General features: G+C 37.1%; 1 pseudogene; it reads right to left on the bottom strand.

Moving 5' to 3' along the window:
- LOC117201670 (B-cell CLL/lymphoma 9 protein-like) overlaps positions 1-21,926 on the bottom strand; it is a 36,916-nt pseudogene that overhangs the window by 8,305 nt on the left and 6,685 nt on the right.

Here is a 21,926-nt window from a genome sequence, read left to right on the forward strand (position 1 = left end):
TCAACAAAATATTAGCAAACCAAATCCAACAATACATTAAAAGGATTATACACCATGATCAAGTGGGATTTATCCCAGGGATGCAAGGAATTTTCAAATATCCACAAATCAATCAGTGTGATACACCACATTAACAAACTGGAGAACAAAAACCATATGATCATCTCAACAGATGCAGGAAAAGCTTTTGATAAAATTCAACATCCATATATGGGAAGAACTCTCTAGAAAGTGGGCATAGAGGGGACGTACCTCAACATAATAAAGGCCACATATGACAAACCTACAGCTAACATACTCAACGGTGAAAAAAGCTGAAAGCATTTCCTCTAAGGTCAGGAACAGGACAAGGATGTCCACTTTTACCACTTCTATACAACATAGTTTTGGAAGTCCTAGCCACAGCAATCAGAGAAGAAAAAATAAAAGTTAAAGGGATCCAAATTGGAAAAGAAGAAGTAAAACTATCACTTTTTGCAGATAACATGATACTATACATAGAAAATCCTAAAGATGCTACCAGGAAACTACTGGAGATCATTAATGAATTTGGTAAAGTTTCAGGATACAAAATTAATACACAGAAATCAGTCGCATTTCTACACACGAACAATGACAGATCAGGAAGAGAATTAAGGAAACAATCCCACTTACCGTCACATCAAAAAGAATAAAATATCTAGGAATAAATGTACCTAAGGAGGCAAAAGAACTGTACTCTAAAAACTATAAGAAAGACACTGATGAAAGAAATCAAAGATGATACAAACAGATGGAGAGATATACCATGTTCTTATATTGGAAGAATCAGTATTGACAAAATGACTATACTACCCAAGGCAATTTATAGATTCAATGCAATCCCTATCAAACTACCACTGGCATTTTTCACAGTATTAGAACAAAATTTTTTTCAATTTGTATGGAAACACAAAAGACCCTGAATAGCCAAAGCAATCTTGAGAAAGAAAAACAGAGCTGGAGGAATCAGGCTCCCTGACTTCAGACTATATTACAAAGCTATGGTCATCAAAAGAGTACGGTACTGACACAAAAACAGAAATAAAGATCAATGGAACAGGATAGAAAGCCCAGAAATAAACCCACACAACTATGGTCAATTAATCTATGACAAAGCAGGCAAGAATATACAATGGAGGAAAAACAGTCTCTTCAATAAGTGGTGCTGGGAAAACTGGACAGCTACATGTAAAAGAGTGAAATTTGAACATTCCCTAACACGATACACAAAAATAAACTCAAAATGTATTAAAGACCTAAATGTAAGACCAGATATCATAAAACTAGAGGAAAACAAAGGCAGAACATTCTTTGACATAAATCGCAGCAATACTTTTTGAGTAATGGAAATAAAAACAAAAATAAACAAATGGCACTTAATTAAACTTAAAAGCTTTTGCACAGCAAAGGAAACCATAAATCAACATAAAGACAACATACAGAATGGGAGAAAATATTTGCAAATGATGCAACCAACAGGGGATTAATCTCCAAATATATAAACAGCCAATACAGCTCAATATCAAAAAAACAAACAACCCAATCCAAAAACGGGCAGAAGATCTAAATAGACATTTCTCCAAAGAAGACATACAAATGGTCAAAAGGCACATAAAAAGATGCTCAACATCGCTAATTATTAGAGAAATGCAAATCAAAACTACAATGAGGTATCACCTCACACCAGTCAGAACGGCCATCATTGAAAAAATCTACAGGCAATGCTGGAGAGGGTGTGGAGAAAAAGCGACCCTCTTACACTGTTGGTGGGAATGTAAACTGGTACAGCCACTATAGAGAACAGTATGGAGGTTCCTTAAAAAAACTAAAAATAGAGTTACCATATGATCCTGCAATCCTACTGCTAGGCATATATCTGGAGAAAGCTATAATTTGAAAAGATACATGCACTCCAATGTTCACTGCAGGACTATTTACAATAGCCAAGACATGGAGACAACCTAGATGTCCATCAACAGATGAATGGTTAAAGAAGATGTGGTGTATTTATACAATGGAGTATTAGTCATAAAAAAGAATGAAATAATGCCATTTACAGCAACATGGATGGACCTAGAGATTATCATACTAAGTGAATTAAACTAGACAGAGAAAGGCAAATATCATATGATACTGCTTATATGTGGAACATTAAAAAAAATTAATACAAATGAATTTATATACCAGAAAAAAACAGACCCACAGACATAGAAAACTTATGGTTACCAACGGGGAAAGGAGGTGGGTGGAAGGGAAAAATTAGGAGTTGTTTGGGATTAACATAAACACATTACTATATATAACGTAGATAACCAACGAGAACCTACTATATAGCACAGGGAACTATAATCAATATTTTGTAATAACCTATAAGGGAAAAGAATCTGAAAGATATACATAAATATGTATAACTGAATCACTTTGCTGTATGCCTGAAACTAACACAACATTGTAAATCGACTACAATTAAACAAAGAAACAAAAATTAAACTCATCAAAATTATCTTTGAAAATATTAACTTATAATGTTATATTATTCAATAAATACTATCAGGCTGACTGGCTAATTAAAAAAATAATAATTTTCTCTTCATCATACCATACCTCAAAATATATTAAAGATAGATTAACAGCACACGTCAAAAAAAACCCTTACAGTAAGAAAAAAAAAAAACACAAACACTTGTTTATTATATACTAGTATATACTGGAAGAGGGAAGTTTTTAAAAGCCTCACATTCAAGGCAAAGCCAAAGAAGGAAAAATAATAGATTGGCCAACATAAAAATTATGTTTGTACATAAAGGCATACCTCAGAGATACTGCAAGCTCAGTTCCAAACCACTGCAGTAAAGCAGATATCAGGAAAAAGTCACAGGAATTTTTTGGTTTCATAGTGTATATATAATTTATGTTTACAGTATGCTGTAGTCCATTCTGTGCAATAGCATTCTGTCTTTAAATTGTACATACCTTAATTAAAAAATACTTTCGTTGGGGGCTTCCCTGGTGGTGCAGTGGTTGAGAGTCCGCCTGCCGATGCAGGGGACACGGGTTGGTGCCCCGGTCCGGGAAGATCCCACATGCCGCAGAGCGGCTGGATCCGTGAGCCATGGCCGCTGAGCCTGCACATCCAGAGCCTGTGCTCCACAACGGAGGAGGCCACAGCAGTGAGAGGCCCGCGTACCGCAAAAAAAAAAAAAAAAAAAAACTTTCATGCTAAAACAAATGCTAACCATCATCTGACAATGCAGGGTTGCCACAAACCTTCAATTTGTAAAAAATGCAGTATCTGTGAAGCATGAGAAAACAAAGTCCAATAAAACAAGGTATGCCTGTACATGCGAAATGACGTTAGGATAAATGAAAGACAAAAAGAAAACAAAAAGGGCATATTTATAACATGTAACATACAATGAAGTTATTTTTTTACTTAAAAAATGAGATGTCGGGCTTCCCTGGTGGCAAAGTGGTTAAGAATCTGCCTGGCAATGCAGGGACACGGGTTTGATCCCTGGTCCAGGAAGAGCCTACATGCCATGGAACTAAGCCCACAAGCCACAACTACTGAGCCTGCGTGCCACAACTACTGAAGCCTGCGCACCTAGAGCCTGTGCTCCACAGTAAGAGAAGCCACTGCAGAGAGAAGCCCGTGCACCACAATGAAGAGTAGCCCCCGCTTGCCGTAACTAGAGAAAACCCGCATGCAGCAACAAAGACCCAACGGAGCCAAAAGAAAAAAAAAAAAAGAGAGATGGCAATAAAAATTAAAGGGCAAAAAAACCAATAAATTCAAAAAAGAAGAATTACAAAGGGACAATATTAACTCTCACTAGTAACCAAGGAATGCAAAGTAAATCACAAATGAGATACTCTTTTTCCTGAGCAAAGGAATGAAGATATTTTATAACAGTAGAAGTTTTATATATAATGTAACAATATATGACATAATATAAAATTTTGTATATTAGCAGGCCATGAATTTGCTGAAAGAAAAGATCTTTGTATGAAAATAAAGAATGAAAAGCTCTTACCTCTTTTTCTAAATTAAAAGTTCTTTTTAGAATATGTTCTGGGGATGTAATGTACGGCATGATGATTATAGTTAATAATACCATATTACATACTTGAAAGTTGCTAAGAGAATAGATCTTAAATGTGTCCATCAGAAAAAAGAAATGATAATTATGTGATGTGATGGTGGTAATCATTTTGCAATATATAACTGTATCAAATCAACCTGTGTACACCTTAAACTTACACAGTGTTATATATCAATTATAAACTCAATAAAGCTAGAGAATAAATAAACTTTTTAATTAGGGACTTTCTTTCATGTATCATTGAAAAACTATCCATCTTCCTGTCACTGAACTTAAAAATCTAACACAGTGGCTGGCAACTAAACAGTTAATATTTATCTGAATGAATTCATAATGATATATCAGTTTAATGAAACAGTTTTCCCAGAGTTCTTTTTTGTGCATGGCTGAGTCTTCACCCACAGAGCCTCATGAGGCTGCTGATCCTGCAGAAGTGGTGGGTGCAGCTCTTTGGACAGCCTACAGGGCCCCAAGGAAATAAGGCTCCATTGTGTCCATTGTGTCCAGTCCAGGAAGGAGCAGCAATTCCTTAGGCAGGCAGGTCTCAGCAAGCCCAACCACAGGGAAACCATTCAGGTCAGCTATCTACAGGCTCATCTGTTGAGCATGTCACCCATGAATAATTAAAAACTAATGCTAAAAGATTTTCCATTTTTACATTCTAACAAAAAATAATGTTGGAAGCTAAATTTAAGCTCCTATATTATAATTTACTTTTGTCAGTCAGCTTATTTAAAGCCTACAGGTTTCCACTTATTTAAAAATGAGGTTGCATTTGTTTAGGGGCCTGGCCCCCTAAACAGGATTGTCCCAGAGACTGCTACCAAAACATCTAAGAAATTAATATTTAATAAGAGCTAACATTTATTAAGCACATACTAAATTCCAAGTGTTGTTCTAAGTATTCTACATATTTTAATTCGTTTAGTCCAATGAGAACAGTTGAGGAAAATGAGGTTCACACAAAAGATAACTGACTTGCCCAAGGTCACACAACTACAAATGGCAAGGCCAGAATTTAAACTCTGGTGACAGCGTGCCTGAGACTCTGTTCTTAACTACCAAGATATTTGACAAAGATAAAAGAGAAAAAAGGACTGACTATGGGAGAATAGTTGGCTATTTTTCTAATTATAAATTGTTCTAGCAAATATAGAGTTGGAAATTTATGATGTGACTAAAGAAACAAAATTACTATCTCAAAATTTAAAGGAGAACAAAAAGGTTTCAAAGGCAGGTAGCGCTGGCTGGGATGGTGGGTTAAACATGGAACTGTGGTTGCCAGCGATTTGTGTCTTTTAACGTGTACCAAGCCAACACATTAAGCCTCATTACCTCAGTCATATTGAATTACATTTTATAGTTTAATAAAATGTGAAGTTAGACCATGAAGTGCAGTCATCAGCTCAAAGTGCTGATGTGTTCTCTGGCAAAGGATCAACTGGACAGACCTGATTCCCAATCTTCCCCACTGATGCAGGTGATCAGATCATGATACTTCGGCCAAAGCGCCAAATGCTTCTTTTTCTGCATCTTTTCTCAAGGTGGTTATGTTAGAAGTAAAATAGACAAATTATATTTTTATCTTTTATCATTATTTCTCTTTTCCTTTTGATAAGAAGACCATGAGTAGAGAGACTGCTGGAAAAGTGTAGCCCAAGATTGTGAAGACTCTAATACGAGACAGAGCCTTGCTTAGATTGACTCCAGTGTCAATAGAGTAGAGACCATTAAGCGTGCTCTTGGGGATTTTAGAAAGATCCTGGTACTTTGGTAATTAGATCCTATTAGCTGAGCTGCAGGAAGAACTTGCCTCATGCCCAAGTTGTTTTGTTTGTTTTGTTTTTTAATCTTTATTTTTATACAGGAAGAGGCGGGTGTTACAGTGAGGTTTCAGAGCACGTATGTTGAACTGATGCTGTAAAGGTCCCTCAAAGTAAAATAAAGATAGAATGTCAGAAGAGAGGAGGAGGTAAGAATGGCTTATGCCCTCGAGTCTCTTTCTATTTTGTCTCTAGTCAGTTACTCCATGAATAAACAGAAAGAGTCAGCAGGCTTCTCTTATAGCAGTGGTTCACAGAATGTGGTCCTTGGTCTATCAACATCAGCAACACCTGGAAGTTTGTCAGAACTGCAAATTCTCAGGTCTACTAAATCAGAAACTCTGGGGGTGGGTCCCAGCAATCTGTGGTTCAACAAGCCCTCCAGGTGATTCTGATGCACACGCTAATTTGAGAGCCAGTAGCTCAGGTTACTCCTAAGTGTTTCCCATCTGTTGAAAATTAATAGTCAACAATTAGTATTTTGGAAGCAAATAACTGATGTTAACCCAAATGCACAAAAATAGAAGATTTTGTCATTATGAGTTGTCTCCTGATTCATGGAGCTGTGTCAGATCCTCACCTTAAGTCCAATTTAATGACCTAACTCAGGTATCACATCCAGAGTTGGGAGTGACAGGAAATAAAAGCCAGTATTTCCTCACCTAAAAAGACCATTTGAAAACTAAATATTTTTACAGATGGTATTTGTACCCTTGTCCAATTATTTACTTAAAACATACTCTTAGAAATGGACTTTCTGAGATGAAGACCACAATTATTTAAAATTGTAATCTGTTTTGCTAAATCCCCCTTGAGAATATTGTGATAATCTACACCCTCATCTCATGGGTGCAACATCATTGCTTGGTACAATTTTTCCTATTTTTCCCAATTTAATTGGCAAAAAAATACAGTATTTTAAATTTCTTTCCATCTGATTATCAGTGAGATTAATTTATCAGATGGATTTACTTGTCACCCGTATTTCTTCTCTGAATAGCTTTTCTTTATTCTTTTTTTTGCTTTCTCACTTAGCGTCTTAGAATACATTGATACTGATAGATTTCCTATTGTATTCCAGGGATAAATACCAGCTAGGCATGATACATATGCACACGAACACACACATTCACACACTCACATGCACATGCTGGATTCAATTGACTAGTGTTTTTAGTATTTTTTATCTACCTTCATAAGAGTAATGGGACTAGGTATTTTTTTCTTAAATTTGTCTCATCTGATTTTGAAAGCAAGATTATACTACCCTTACAAAATAAGTTGGGCATTTTTCCTTTTTTTTTTAATGCTCTTAACAACTTTTATAGTATTTGGATTATCTATTTCTTTACGTTTTGTAAAAGTTGCCTGAAAATTTGTCTGGGTAGGTGGGTGTTTTTTGTGAGAAAACTATTTTTGCTATAATTTCAAACTTTGATAGTTACTGATCTACTGAGATTGTCTACTTATTCTTGAGTCAATTTTGATAATTCATATTTTCTAGAAGAATATTTTATAAATATAGATGCAAAAACATGAATAAAATCTGATTAACTAATTACAATAGAGAAATTCAAAGGCTACTGAGGTCTCCACAACTTAATAGTCTGATTTTTAAAAAATCTTTTTATTTTGAAATAATTTTAGACTTATAGAATAGTTGCAAAAATAGTACAGAATTCCCATCTTTCTCTAGTGTTAACATCCTATGTAACCACAGTAACATTACAAAAACCAGGAAATTAACATTGCTGTAATACTATTAACTAAACTATAGACTTCATTCAGATTTCACCAGTTTTTTCACTAATCCTGTTCCAGGATCCAATTCAGGATCCTGATCATTGTACTTAATTGTCATGTTTCTTCCAGTTTGTGATAGTTCCTTGGTTTCTCCTTGTCTTGTATGAACTTGACACTTTTGCAGAGTACTGGACAGGTATCTTGTAGAATAGCCTTCAGTTTGGCTTTCTCTGACATTTTCTCAGAATGGATTAAGGTTATGTATTGGGTTGGCCAAAAAGGTCATTTGGGTTTATCATAAGATGTTACGGAAAAACCCGAATGACCTTTTTGGGCAACCCAACATATTGAGAAGAACACCCGAGAGATTTGCCCTTCACAGGGTATCCTATCAGGGTTAAATGATGTCAGTAAGTCTTACTATTGATGATGTTAACTGTTCTCATTTGGTTAAGGTATTATTTGCCAGGTTTCTCCACTGTATCTTGAGGGAGGTGATACTTTGAGGTTATACAATGTCCTGTTACTCTTAAACTTTTACTCACTAATTTTAGCAATCATTGGTGGATCGTACCTGTAACAATTACTATGGTATTCTATGGTGATTTTCTGTTTTCCTCATTTCTTCTATATTTATTAATTGGACTTCTTTGGCAATGAAGAGTAGTCCTTTCTTCATCCTTATTCATTCAATTACTTATTTATACCATCACAAACTTACAGATATTTAATTATCCTTTCCTAATTCTGAAATCAACCACTCCTCCAAATAGCCTTGGTTACTTTTATTGGAAATGCTATTTTGAAACTAAGATCTGAGCATGGATATTTTAATCTTATTTTATATTATCTGTCTTTTAGAAAGTGAGTTAAATTCATTTATATTTTGTTATGGAGACTGGCATATTTAGAGTAACTTCTATCACCTTTTTAAAAATAAGTTTCTGTTTACTATGCATTTTCTTTCATTTTTTTACATCTGTCCTACCTTCTATTAACTTGATGAAATTTACTTTATTCTCTATGTTTTTTCTTCCACTGACTTGGAAGCTGCAGAGTGTATTATGTATTTAGTTATGACCATTAAATTTTTATTGTAAGTATTTATCTAAACATTTTTCTAGCAAAGTCCAATGTTATTCAGTATTCCTAGGCCCCTCCTATACAAGGCATCTATCCATGGCATCTATACACTGAATCCTCTTCATCTCTAATAACTGCTCTAATTTTACTTCAACATTTAAAAAACTTTTTATTTGAGTATACATATAACATGTGTACAATTGGATTAATTTTCCTAAAATGGACAATTAAACACACTGTATAAAATGCATGCAGATCAAGAAACAGAATATTATCAGTACTCACAGAAGTCCTCACTAATCCGCTCATCCTGGAATCACAGCCTCCCCCTAACCCCTTCCTGCATAACCATTACTTGACTTTTAGCAGTATAGATTTGTTTTACCTTATTTTGTACTTTTATGTAAATGAGTTTTTGTAGCATTTACTCTTTCATTTTTAGCTTCTTTCATTCAATATTATTTTTGTGAGATTATATTTTTGCATATAGTAAGTAGTTTAGTCTTACTGCTATATACTATTTTGTTGTGTGAATATAAAACTTATTTATACATTCTCCTGTTAATAGGCATTTGAATAGTTTCCAGTCTTGGGCTACTTCTGCTGCCTTTGCATGAACATGTACAGAAGTCTGAAGCCTGCATGACTTTTTCTCCCATTTTAGGTGATCTGTGACTTCTGTCTCAATCCTTTTAGAACTATTTGCCTTTGAATTTCAAAATGTCATAAGAAATTGTTGACAGCATTCCAATAATTTCACCTAGTAATTATTTTTACTCTGCACAGTTTCTTTTAATTCAATTACAGTTTTTTCTTTTGTATTTTTAACTTATATTTAAGTACTTCATTCACACTCATTATTCATATGCAGGATCTCTGTTTTTGCATTTTATGTCTATTACTTTCTCTTTTATTATTTCCAGCTTTCTGCCCTTCCCCTCTGCATGCTTTAGAATTTCCTCCTATTCATCTTTCAGGCTACGGATTTATCTTTCTGCATTTTTGATTCTTTTCTCTATATCTAGATCTCTGTCTCTTTGACTTACACTACCATTAAAAATTTGAAATAACTTATTTGTTTTTATAACAAAGCTGGTACTTTTTAATTTCCAGTCTCTTATTTCATCTCTTCTCTTTTTTTCTTAGTTCATGTTTTTCTCTTTTTTTAATATTTCCTTTAAAATGAAAATATTTATTATCCACTTTTTTTCAGTTTCCCAGAATAAATATTTCTAAAACGATGTTCTTTCTTGGAATGTAGTATTTATTTTCCTTTTTTATTACAGATGTTTTTCAGAAGTCTCGTTTATCCCTTTGCTTGAGTTAAAGAGACAAGGCTATCTATAACTGTCATTTTTAAATAAACAAACAATAAATAGTATAGATGGAGTCTTGTATTTCCTCTCATTGTACTTGGGTGAATTTCCTGTCTCTCCTTTGAATCTAGGCTGAATGCCTGACTGGACAAACTAATGTCATCTGTTCAGCCATTTAAGTCATTCAGAAGTCTTCTGTTGAGCAGATAGTTGGGATTATGAATGCTTACTATTAAAAAAATGTTTAATTATAAGCTTTTCCTACATATGTTTGAAACTAGTTCATCAAGTTCCAGTTCCACTGAGTTGGGAGAATATTCTGGTTTATTCAGTAGGCTCTAGTTACTAGCCATACTGGTTCAAATTCAACATCAAGAAATTCCCACTACTATGTCCTTTTTGTTTGGTGAAAGGGCATATATTTTTTTCTTCATCACCAGTTTCCTCCCTTCACATACTACCATCCACTTTATATGTACAGCAGAAATAGCTCCAAGTGAGGTGAGTTCCGTCTCTTCAATGATCCATATTCTAGACACTACTTCTCCAGATTACCACTGCTAATAAACTTCTGAGTCAAAGAAGCCCCAGGGAAAACATCCCTTGCTTTCCTCAAGGGATCTATGACTTCTAAACACAGCACACAGATGGTTTCCAACTTCAGTGGTTTCTCCCAACTCTTTCAGTCTTTGTCCTTTCAAACTAAGGGATATTTAGAAGAATGTTCCAGAAAGATCTATTCTTATTTGTTGCAATTCATACTCCCCCATCATTCTCTCAGTTGTGTGGTAGCTCACTGAATCATTTTCTGCTATGTTTCAAAGGTCATTTTTTTCTCTTAGAAATGTCAGAAATTTTAGAGTACCAGATTGACGCTATTACAAAGATTAAATGCTGGTATAATTTTTTTATATTTCCCTGTTCGTAGTCTTTGAGTCAGTTTTGATGATTAGAAGGGAAGGCCTGTTAAAATTGCTTTCACTTCCATCTTCTACTAAACCCTTGTATTTTCAGTATTAGATGTTGTATATCTTTTCTGTTTTTCTTAATGAATCCTGTATGGACCTAAGCCTTATAGGGTATAATATCTTGGGACAATTCACCACTTTCTTTATCTGTTTAATAAGTGTGGCTTTTCATAAATTAGGTTTAATACATATGGAGCTTAACTGTGGTTATGGCAACATACTTCCCAATTTGCTCACTTTTTTCTTTCCCTCTTTGATTTTTAATGAGGCAATTATACTCTTTTTCACATATGCAGAATTCTTCTGCTGGGAATAATATTGCGACTTACTTTGCCAATAAAATTTCTGTTGCAGCAATATGGCAGGAAGTAAAGTGTTTTTTCCATAAGAATTCAGTTTTAGTTCATTTCTTGAAGGTTTCCACTGCATAAATCGAATACACTGTAATCTATATATGAATAAGAAAGCTTCTGAAATCCAGTCGCAAAAGATGAGGAGAGCTACTTTAACAGTGCTTTCATACAATCACTTTGTTTTAAAAATTCCTTTGCATGGTAGAGTGGTATGGGGCTAGGGGAAATGCACAGGTGAAGTAAGTTATTAAAAATAGCATTTGTGATCTATAAACCTCTCGTTTCCACCCCTTCCACTTTCTTTTAAGATCAGATATGAATTGAGGGCTCTCAGTGCTCAGCATCATAAAGAAAAGAAAAGAATACAGAAGCAGTGGGGCTGCTCTACAGTATGTCCTTCTGCAAGGGTATTATCTCTTTGAATTACTAAATCTCTTATAAAAGTTTGTGAATATGGTCTTATAAAAGAATCTATGGTGTAGTAAGTCAAGACTGGATTAGGAATCAGGTGATATGGGTCTAGTACTGCCCTTGCCCTAAGCCAGTTGTGTGACCTTGGGTGAGTCACTTTACTTCTCCAAGCATCTGCTCTTCAATCTGTAAAATAAGGGGGTAACATTAGGGGTCCCCAAGCTTCCTTCCTATTCTCAGACTCTGAAACACAAAGAGCCTCAGGTGTGCAATTACAAATGAGGGGTCTGCTGAAGCTCCTGAGCAGTCAAGCAGGCAGGGAGATAGAAATAGTTTCAGGAGCCGCTAGGATATGCTTAGATATTGCCCAACTAAATATTGTGGGAAAACACTTTGATCACTATGCAAATCACTAGAAACTCATTTAGTTAAATACGAGAATAGGCTTGACAATTTAAAATCAATTGTGACGGCAGTACTGCTGCCTCAGACACATGGCAGATATCACTCATCATGTCTGAGCATTGGCACTGAGCCCGTTCCTCCCACTCCCCTTCTCAACAGAGCATTCCAGAAACTGCCCCTGTCAGTGAGGGTCAGCATGTAAGATGTCACTGCTCTGCCATCCTAAACCCTAAAGAGTTACTCAATATCCACAGTAAGTTCCATTTTCAGAAACCTGAGGAAACTTGCAGTGCCCTACACTGCTTGCCAATTATTTACTGAGAAATGCCCTGCCATCTTCCTTGAAGAAACTTCACAACTGAAAATACTTGGAGAAAAACTTTGAGAAGAAATTTCTATGAAATATTCTTGGCTTATGGAATTTAATTTATCTCTACTTTAGTTTCAGTTATAATTGATCCATTGTAAGAACATGATATTAATTCCTTCTCATGCAGATAAAGCTTGAAAAAAGTGAGCAAAGAGCTTTAGAATCTTGCCCTCTGGTAGAAGCGCTGCTAGAAACTTTCTACAGAGGTTTCCTGACCTGGAGCATCTCATTACAGTGAGAACATACAGAATGACCTAATTTCAGGACTCACTAGCATACTCCCAGCAAAAGTACACTACGAGATCCTTGGAGAAAGAGTGCATTCTTAATTGCCATTTTCCATTTATATAACAAACAAATATTCAATGTCAAAAACTAAGAGAGGGAGGGAGGCAGGGAGGGAGGGAGAGAGAGAGAAGTCTAAAGAGAAAGTTAAAATTGCCTATTATCCCACTGTTTTTGAAAAACTGCCATTACAAGTATTGATATGTAGGTATTTTTTAAACAAATCAATAATCGGAACATCTACCTGCTAAAAAGGCCCATTTTTTCTTAGCATTTCTCTGCTCTCAAGCACATTTCATGTGTTGGCTAAAGTTTTTTGAGGTAGAGAAGATTCTTTCTCACCTAACTGAATCCCTCAAACCATAAAACTGAGACACAGCTTTTAACACTCAGGTTTGTGTCCTTTGAATTGTCCATTAGAAACAAAGATATATTTTTATTGGGAATGGGACCCAGAAACTCGAATCAGAACTAAGGAAACATCCAGATTCATCAGTCTCCAGTTTCCTTTTTAAGCATTGCCATCTGATTCTCTCCCTTCTCCACCCATCGCTTTGTATAGGATGAACACTGTTTCAGTATTTCTCTGAAGGAGAATTATGCCATTGCCTGGAGCCCAGTGACAGTGACCTGATGTTTAAATCAGCGTTGTTATAACAGTGAGCATGGAAGTGGAGGAGAATGAAGAAATAGACTGCACTTTACTACGTTTTCTAGTGCTTTTTAGCCTATTGGCCCACCTGCAGGAAGGATGGAACTTGAGGAATTATGCTTGTTTACGTTAAGCAACTTTTCTAACTCATCAGCGGAGGAACATTTGGAAAGGTTCTCCTTTCCTTTGGAATGTTGGCCAGTCCTGCATCCTTCTCTCCACACGGTACGAAATGTGAACTGCTCACTAACTAGGATTTTTAGTATCCACGTGTTTTCTGAGGAGTGGCAATGTTCTTCTTACCTGTCAGGGATCTAAAACCATGTGACTGATATTCAAAGAGAACCAGAGGAAATTCCTCTTTTAGGAGAACACAACTGTCAGTGAGATAGCTAAAGAAAAAGGAACAGGGTGAGTAACATCCACTAATGGATGACCACATGCAGCCAGGACACATGTCCCATGTGAATGGGCAGAAGACTGCAGCAAGGTGCTTCTTTTCTCGCTTAAAACCCAATGACAAGGATGATGGGAGGACAGTTCTGGCAATGTTTCTACAAGAGCATGTGAAACCCCGAAACACCAGACCCAAATAAAAGAACTGCCAAACCCCAGAAAAAAACATAAGCACAGGGACTCCTAAAGCTTTCAGCAGGGCCTAAAAAGAAAAAAACTAAATCCACCAACTTGATTAAATGAGCTATTCATCTTATGGACTGTGGTTCATAATTGTCATCCTATTACTTGGGAATCAAGGATGGATCCTGGTAGTGACCCAGTTAAAATTGAGGGGATAGAAAATTAAATTGTTGTGTCTGGTTTATCTTTTTTTTAAGTGAACAATGAAACAACTGCAAGTCATATACTGCATACTTCATGTCTTGGATCAACAAGGGAGCTATGCCAAGTGTCAGATTAAATATTCCACAGCTGAAGTGTTTGCATAACTTTTTGGTGGCTACCATTTAAAGAAAGAAAAACAGTGATGGGCCTTTAAAAAAAAATATTCCCTTAACTTGACATGCTCATGGTGTCCTGCCAGCAATTGCTCTCAACTTGGAAGGCGAGGCCACGCATATCTTGTACCTCGAGGGACAGTGCCAGCTGGCAAGTGTGTCCCTGGGTTTCCATTTGCCCCAGGAGCGTGAAGCCCCACTGTGCGCCCTGAAGGCCACAGCTGCACTGCTGTACTGTTTAACCATCTCTGTTTTGGCTAAGAAGCAAGGCATTTCCAGAAAGAATCTCCTGGTTCCTGAAGTGTCCGTCATGTTTCAACAATGCGTTTGCAATGGCCACGTGCGTTTTCAGTCTGGGCTGGCTCTGTGGACCTGCCCAGGAAAGTGGAGGCAGGTCTCCTATTGAAACAAAATAATAAGTCTGGACAAATCAGCTTTATTGTCATTGGCTCTGGCATGGCCTGGATTAATTTTAGCTTTAAGTTTCTAAAGGATCGCTCAAGAGGTGACACTCTTCAATCTCAGGTTATTTGAGGGAAGAGAGGGAACTGACATATTTTAAGTGCCTACTAAGTGTCAAGGGCTTTGCATGTATGATCTCAATGACTTTTCCTAACCACCTAAGGAAGTAGTTGTTCCTCTATTCATTTTACCAATGAGGAAATGGAGGCACTGAGAGGGTCATTCCCTTGCCCAAGGTCACGTAGTTAAGAGCACAGGCTGTGAAGTCCAATTGCTTTGTTTTATGCCACTTACTCTCTGTGACCTGGGGCAAGTCACTTCACCTCTATTCTCCAACTTTCTCCTCTGGAAAATGAGAATACTAATAGGAATCCTCCATCGAGGACTAAATAATGTGTGTAAAGTGATCAATACCTAAGCTGGTCAATACATTCAGCCCTTGTTACATGACAGCGCAGAGATTTCAACTCACTGCAGCTCCCTTCCATGCTGGTGCTAATGCCACCTGCTCACCAGTTTTGCTGACCAATGCCACTCTTCTCCATGGGGAAGGCTTAAGTCAACACTGATATTCAAGACCCAAAGCTGAAGGCAGATTTAACGTCCTTGTTTTAAAATTATTTTCTCTATTGAGGCAAACAAGGTCTGCAGCTTTGGCTCAGGCTCCTATAAGAGAAGCTCTTTCTGAAAAGGAACCAGAAAGAGAGGAGAAATGGTGAGAAGTATAGAGGCTGGAGGGCTCTATTGTCTCATCGTCCAGGCCAGGGGCTTGGATTCAGAACTAAAAGCTGAAAAATTACCATGTGATATGTTTTCTCATGACAGCTGATGTCTAGTGTATTCACTGAAGCCAAAATCAGAGCTAAACTGGTGATGCTAACTGATATCAACCATCACAGGGCCTGTCAGCCTGGCCCTCAAGCCCTGCCTGGGAGCTTCCTGGGTGCCAGGCTCTTTGCTGGGCCTTGGGATGCAAAGATGGGTAAGACATGTTCCCTGTCCTTGCAGAGCTCAGACAAGTGATCAAACGAGCCTAAACAACACAGGGACCTTGCTTTCAAGCAAGGCTATTTAAAATCTAGATCCTCTGAAATCCATTCAGAAAGAAACACATACTTCATTAGCTGTCTGTAACCAGAAATTTCTGGAGCTTTGTGAAGAGTCTTAGGTAACTTTCTTTAATAATCCTCAGTGAAAAATCAAAATCCACAAGTAGGAGGGAGGTCCATAATGCAACCAACTCAGTTAATCACTTGGAAGTTTTTCCAGTCTTGTGAGAATTTCTTGGGCACCAGTTGCCCCAATAACTACCCCCAGGGACTTGGAATCAGAAGACCTAAATATAAGTTCCGGTCTCACCACTCACAAGCTGTATGATTTTAGCCAAAATCACTCAACCTATCTGAGTCATATATTTTTATCTGTAAAATGGGGAAGATAAATAATATTCAGACTACAGGTTTATTATCAGAGAGTAAATAGATTAATGTCTTTCAAAGCCTTCTTATGCAGTAAAAACTTGTAAATACTTGTTCTTGTTACTTCCATTCATACTTTCTCTTGCATTCATCTGGGAATCATTTGTATCGTATGACTTTTAGATTCTAAGTTTCTTGCTTTATAGTTTGATGTTTGTGAATATTTCAATAAAGAAAAGGTGGGAAAGAATAGCATCAGTGAGCAATTTTTCAATACCACCTCCATGAAGGACAATAGGTAAAAAGAGGGCATCTCCCACTATTTTATTTTTAAACAATTATTTGTGAATTATTTACTTTATGTCAGGTATTGTGTTAAATACTGTGTGTGTGTATGTGTATGTAAAATCCCACAACATTCTCATTCTCACAACAAACTCCTCAGGATATCATCATTTCCATTTTACAAATAAAGAAACTATGGTTTCAAAAGCCTAAGCAATATCCTTAAGGTCAGAAATCTAGAACCAATTGAACTGGGATGTGAATTTCTATCTGCCTAACTCCAAAGTATGGGTTCTAAACTATCCTATATCTGAAGTGATGATAATAATAATCTGAAATGGGAAAGGGGTGACTAATAACGATGTCCACTTATTATGTTTATAGGAAACTGAAATGTGATCATTTACGACTATCTTTGTGGGTTGGATAATGATTATAAATATGTACCCGTGGATAGAAATTTATGAGTTATGATCTAAGCAAAAGATGGGTGAAAAATATAAAAGACTATGTAAATATGTGGTGCTTTTATACAAGCTTCTTCTTTAGCAGGACCTCTATTTTCCCTGAACTGATCTTGAGGGTCTTATATCATTATCGACTCTCTTAGCTAGAAATAATCTCATCAACTCTGAATTCCCAGAGCCTGTTAGAATATTTTTTATGACTAACATTCCTGCCTCTGGACATCTGCGCTTGCTGTTTTCCCTGCCTTCAACATTATCCTCCAAGAAACCTGTTAAGCTCATCTCCTCACTTCATGGAAGTGTCTGTTCAAATGTCCCTTATGAGACTGACCCTCCAGTCACATGACTTGACTAGGTCTTTTCTCATCACATTGTACAAAATAGCCAAGTCTCCCTCACCACAATTTTTCCATTGCCTTACTTTATTTTTCTTCAAAGCACTTCCTACCACTGAATATATTATTTAATATTTATGTATTTGTTTATTGACTGCTTCCATGACTCACATAAAAGCTCTGTAAGAACAGGGAATTTTTTGTTTGTTTATTGCTGCCCCAAATCTAGCACCTGGCACATAGCAGATGCTGAATATATGTCTGTTAAACAAATGAATGAATGACTGAAGAATGAATGAATATGGCCCTTTCTCTTTTGTATCATAGTTGGTAATACATGAGTCTTACCTCACCTAGGAAACTGAACTTTTTGAGGTCAAGGTCAGTACCTGGCTCATTTTTACATCTCTCTAGTTCCTAACACAGTACTCATAATTTGTTTAGTGATCGAAACTTTGCAGAGATTTTATATATGTCTCATTTGTGATCTAAGGACTCTATAATATAGGTTGGTATTTTTATCCCCATCTGTTTTAGTCAGCTTGGCCTGCTTTAACAAAATACCACAGACTAGGTGGCTTAAAAAATATACATTTATATCTCACAATTCTGGAGGCTGGGAAGTCCAAGAATAAGATGGCAGCTGATTTGGTTTCTGCTTAGACCCCTTTTCCTGGCTTGCAGACAGCCACCTTCTCACTGAGTTCTTACATGGTGGGGTGGGGGGAGGGAGGGAGAGAGGGAGGGGGAGAGAGAGAGAGAGAAAGAGAGAGAGAGAGAGTGCCCTTGTCTCTTCTTCTTATAAGGGCACTAATCCCATTCATGAGGGCTCCACCCTTATCACCTCATCTAAACTTACCTACCAAATCCCCACCTCCAAATATCATCATATTGGGGTTAGAGCTTCAACATATGAATTTGGGGAGGACACCAACATTTGGTCTAAAACACCATCTTACAGATGAAAAACCGTAAGTCAGAGAAATGTAATGATTTTTCCAAGGTCGGAGATAATGGATAAGTCAGATCTCAAGCCCAGTTCTTTTCTCTACAAGTCTAGGACTCTCTCTTTGAAGGGCCACTGCCTCTCCCTGTGTTAGGCTCATAAGCAACTACTGAACCAGGAAAGAATAAATGGATACTGAAGCAGTAGTCCCTTAGAGGTACAGAGGAGACAGGAATTGTAAAAACATTTCATACAGTCAATGTAAACGTAGATTTCTATTTTCAGGTTTTCTTGAATATTATTTTTTAATCAAACATGGCTTTAAATTTTTATTTTGTGATAGGAAATCTATCCTCACACTGTTACCCCCTCTGCTTTCAGGTTGAAGGAATAGAGGCTCTGTGAGGTAGAATAATTTGAATAGGCCACATAGCAACTAAGTTGAGAGAGACAGGATTTGAACTCAAGCCAGGCTGTCTCTTTTTATACCTACAAGGGAGCTCAGTTCTTAATATGGCCATTGAGAAAACACTGTGTGTCCTATTTGGTTTGCTTGCTCTGGTGGGCATGGTTTAGAATAGAGTTCTCTTCTCCCACAGAAGTAGAAAAGACATAAGCCTCTGAAAACTTGAAGCTTTGGTTATTAATTCTTCCCTAAGTGCGTGTGCGTGTGTGTGTGTGTGTGTGTATACACACAAACACATATATTTGGGGGGACATCCATAAAGGACATGCATTTTTTTCCTGGATTTGATGAGCTCTTTAATCTCCAAATACTTGTGTAATCTGTCACTAAGCCCCAGAATTCCTGGAACCCTTATATAAAGTCAACCCAGATTCCAAACTTAATGAGATTTATCCACCACTAATCTCCATATCTATTTTTAACAGAAATATCTTACTTATTTTCAAGACAGAACATGTCTCTATAACATGCCATTGCAGCAAATTCTACATCCTTGTAGATCAGAGTATAAGACAGAATACAGGGTTAGATCTCAACCCAGAGAATGCTTTATCTTTTATGTTTTAGGTTGCACTACAGATAGAAGGAAGAACTGTGAGATTTAGACATTAAGCAGACTAATTCAAACTCAAAGCAACATTTAAATTTGTTTGCCTGGGAATGCCTGATTATGTAATTCCATTCTCTGTTCTACCCTACCATGGGCCAAAACAAACCAAAACAAAATCCTGCCTTGTTTGATGCCAATAATAAATTCACATGAAAAGCTGCCTTTCCCCGGTACCCACTATACATAAAAAATTGTGACCTAAGCCAAGAACCTTCAGAGGAGCCACTTCAGAGGGTCTCCATCTCTGAAGCCAACAATGCCACTCCTTCTTCGGAACTGTTCATTGGAAGTGGATCCATCTTTTAAGGTTAGCTTGGGAAGAGAAACAGAAATGCTTGGAAGGCAAAACAAAGATGCCCATTCTACTTTTTGCACCTACAGTATGAAGGATTTTGCCTGATTAAGAGGGTGCTAAGGACCATTAAAGCTCCAATCTTCTCTGGTGATCTGATTTTCCCCATATAACACGCTGTTCTGCCAATCCCAATCTTATTTTCTTTCTTCACAGAAATCCAAACAACTTGACATGGAGTAGGCACTTTAATATGATTTCCCTGTGAGTAAAATAAAATGAATTTTCTGAGGATGGAAACTGATTCACAGCAAATCAGTGCTGGAACAATCATTTTCTTCTTTGGCCTCTTATTCTGGATTCACAAGCCACACGGCACATGACACAGACAATTAGCTGTTTATCCTACTTCTGGCTGGCTTCAGAAAGTGTCAAAGGCTGTGCTAGAATAATGAAGAGAACACAGGTGTGCAGCATTTCCAGCAAATCCAGAGTTCCTGGGAAATAAATGTTTTCAGACTTTAAAATGTACTAAAACAGCTTCTTATTTAAAGTGTTGACACGGTAAAGGATCCTTTTCTTTAGCAGTCACTTTGCCAGCTTTTCTATTTGGCAAGTCTAAATTTTTGTAAGTGGGATTTATTTAAAGTGAGCACACCTGTGAGTAAACAGAGACCATTAGCCTCAGGACAGTGACATAATTCCTGGTGGACGGGCTGGAGCTGGTGTTTGGAGCCTGTGGCAGCAAGGCCATGAGGGTTCCTCACTGTCATTGCATTTAGAAGCTAAGAATCTTGGACATGACATTTCTTAAAAGCACACATTTATTGCCCCCATCTGTATATGACTACTTCCAGAGTACTTTCATCATGATACCTAAGCAAGGTAAATAGAAAATACTTTTAAAATGAAGTCTTCCCAAGAGTCATTCTTGAATGTAAGTAAAAATAAAGTGTCAAAATAGCAATTCACAAAAAGAGGATGCAAAATGTTAAGATGCAGGCATGTACTCCGAATATTTTCTGAAGTAGACAGAGACCTTTCTCTCTTCTCCATGTGCACTCTGTATTTCCAAGCCTTCATTTAACTAAGCAGGGAATGGTTGAAATAAGCTGCTTTGAATATGAAACTAATTTGGGGAGGCTACAAAAGAGTCATTTTATAATAGCACTGGATCTGATAAAATTTTAACCTCCAAGTTTTCCTGAGGGACACTGTGAGGAAGATTTTTATTAAAACCCCCAGTTTCCAAGGCTTCAAGAGACACCACTGGCAGTGTAGGGCTGTCATCAGCATCACTTTTCACTTGATAGGATGTGCGGGGTGCTTTCTGAGCCTATGCAGAACCATAATGTTAGAGACTGAATGTTTGTCCCCCCAGAACTCACATGTTAGAAAACCTAACCCCCAATGTGATGGTATTAGGAGGTGGAGCCTTCGCAAGGTGATTTCATGAGGGTAGAGCCCTCATGAGTGGGACTAGTGCCTTTAGGAAAGAGACCCAGAGAGCTCTGTTGTCCCTTCTACCATGTGAGGACACAGCAAAAAGACAGCCATCTATGAACCAGGAAGCGGGCTCCAACCAGACAACAAATCTGCTGGAGCCCTGAATTTGGACTTCAGCCTCCATAACTGTGAGGAACAAATGTCTGTTGTTTAAGCCCCCCAGTCTATTACAGCCTTTTGTTATAGCAGCCTGCACAAAGACACATAGTAAGCCCTGATACTGCCTGACTGCACTGCTAAGAAGCAAACTTTATAAACTTCCCCTTCCTTCTTATAAACTCCAGCATTTTACCCGCAGCACCTTGTAAGCCCATACAAATCCCTGTCACATGTTGCTTAGTTTCTTTAAAGCTATTTATAGCTCAGGTTATATCCTCCTCCGACTCCTCTTTTTTTCTCCTCATTTCATAAACTGAGTGTCATGTTTCAACTTGTGAGGCTTGTTTTAATTGTTCCCTCCATCATTCCCCATGTTAGGGATAATTTGCAGTGGTTAGAGAAAAAAATTATGCATCTGCCTAACATTCAGTGAACATCTACATGCAAAACACTGTGAAGCATCCAAAGTTGAATCAGGGTCAGAACCAACTCTCACATAGTTTCAATTTATAGGAAAGATAAAACATAAAAAAGTATGTTACAAGAAAAGG

This window comes from Orcinus orca, chromosome 3, assembly GCF_937001465.1.
Source record: "Orcinus orca chromosome 3, mOrcOrc1.1, whole genome shotgun sequence".
In the NCBI taxonomy this organism is placed as follows: Eukaryota; Metazoa; Chordata; class Mammalia; order Artiodactyla; family Delphinidae; genus Orcinus; species Orcinus orca.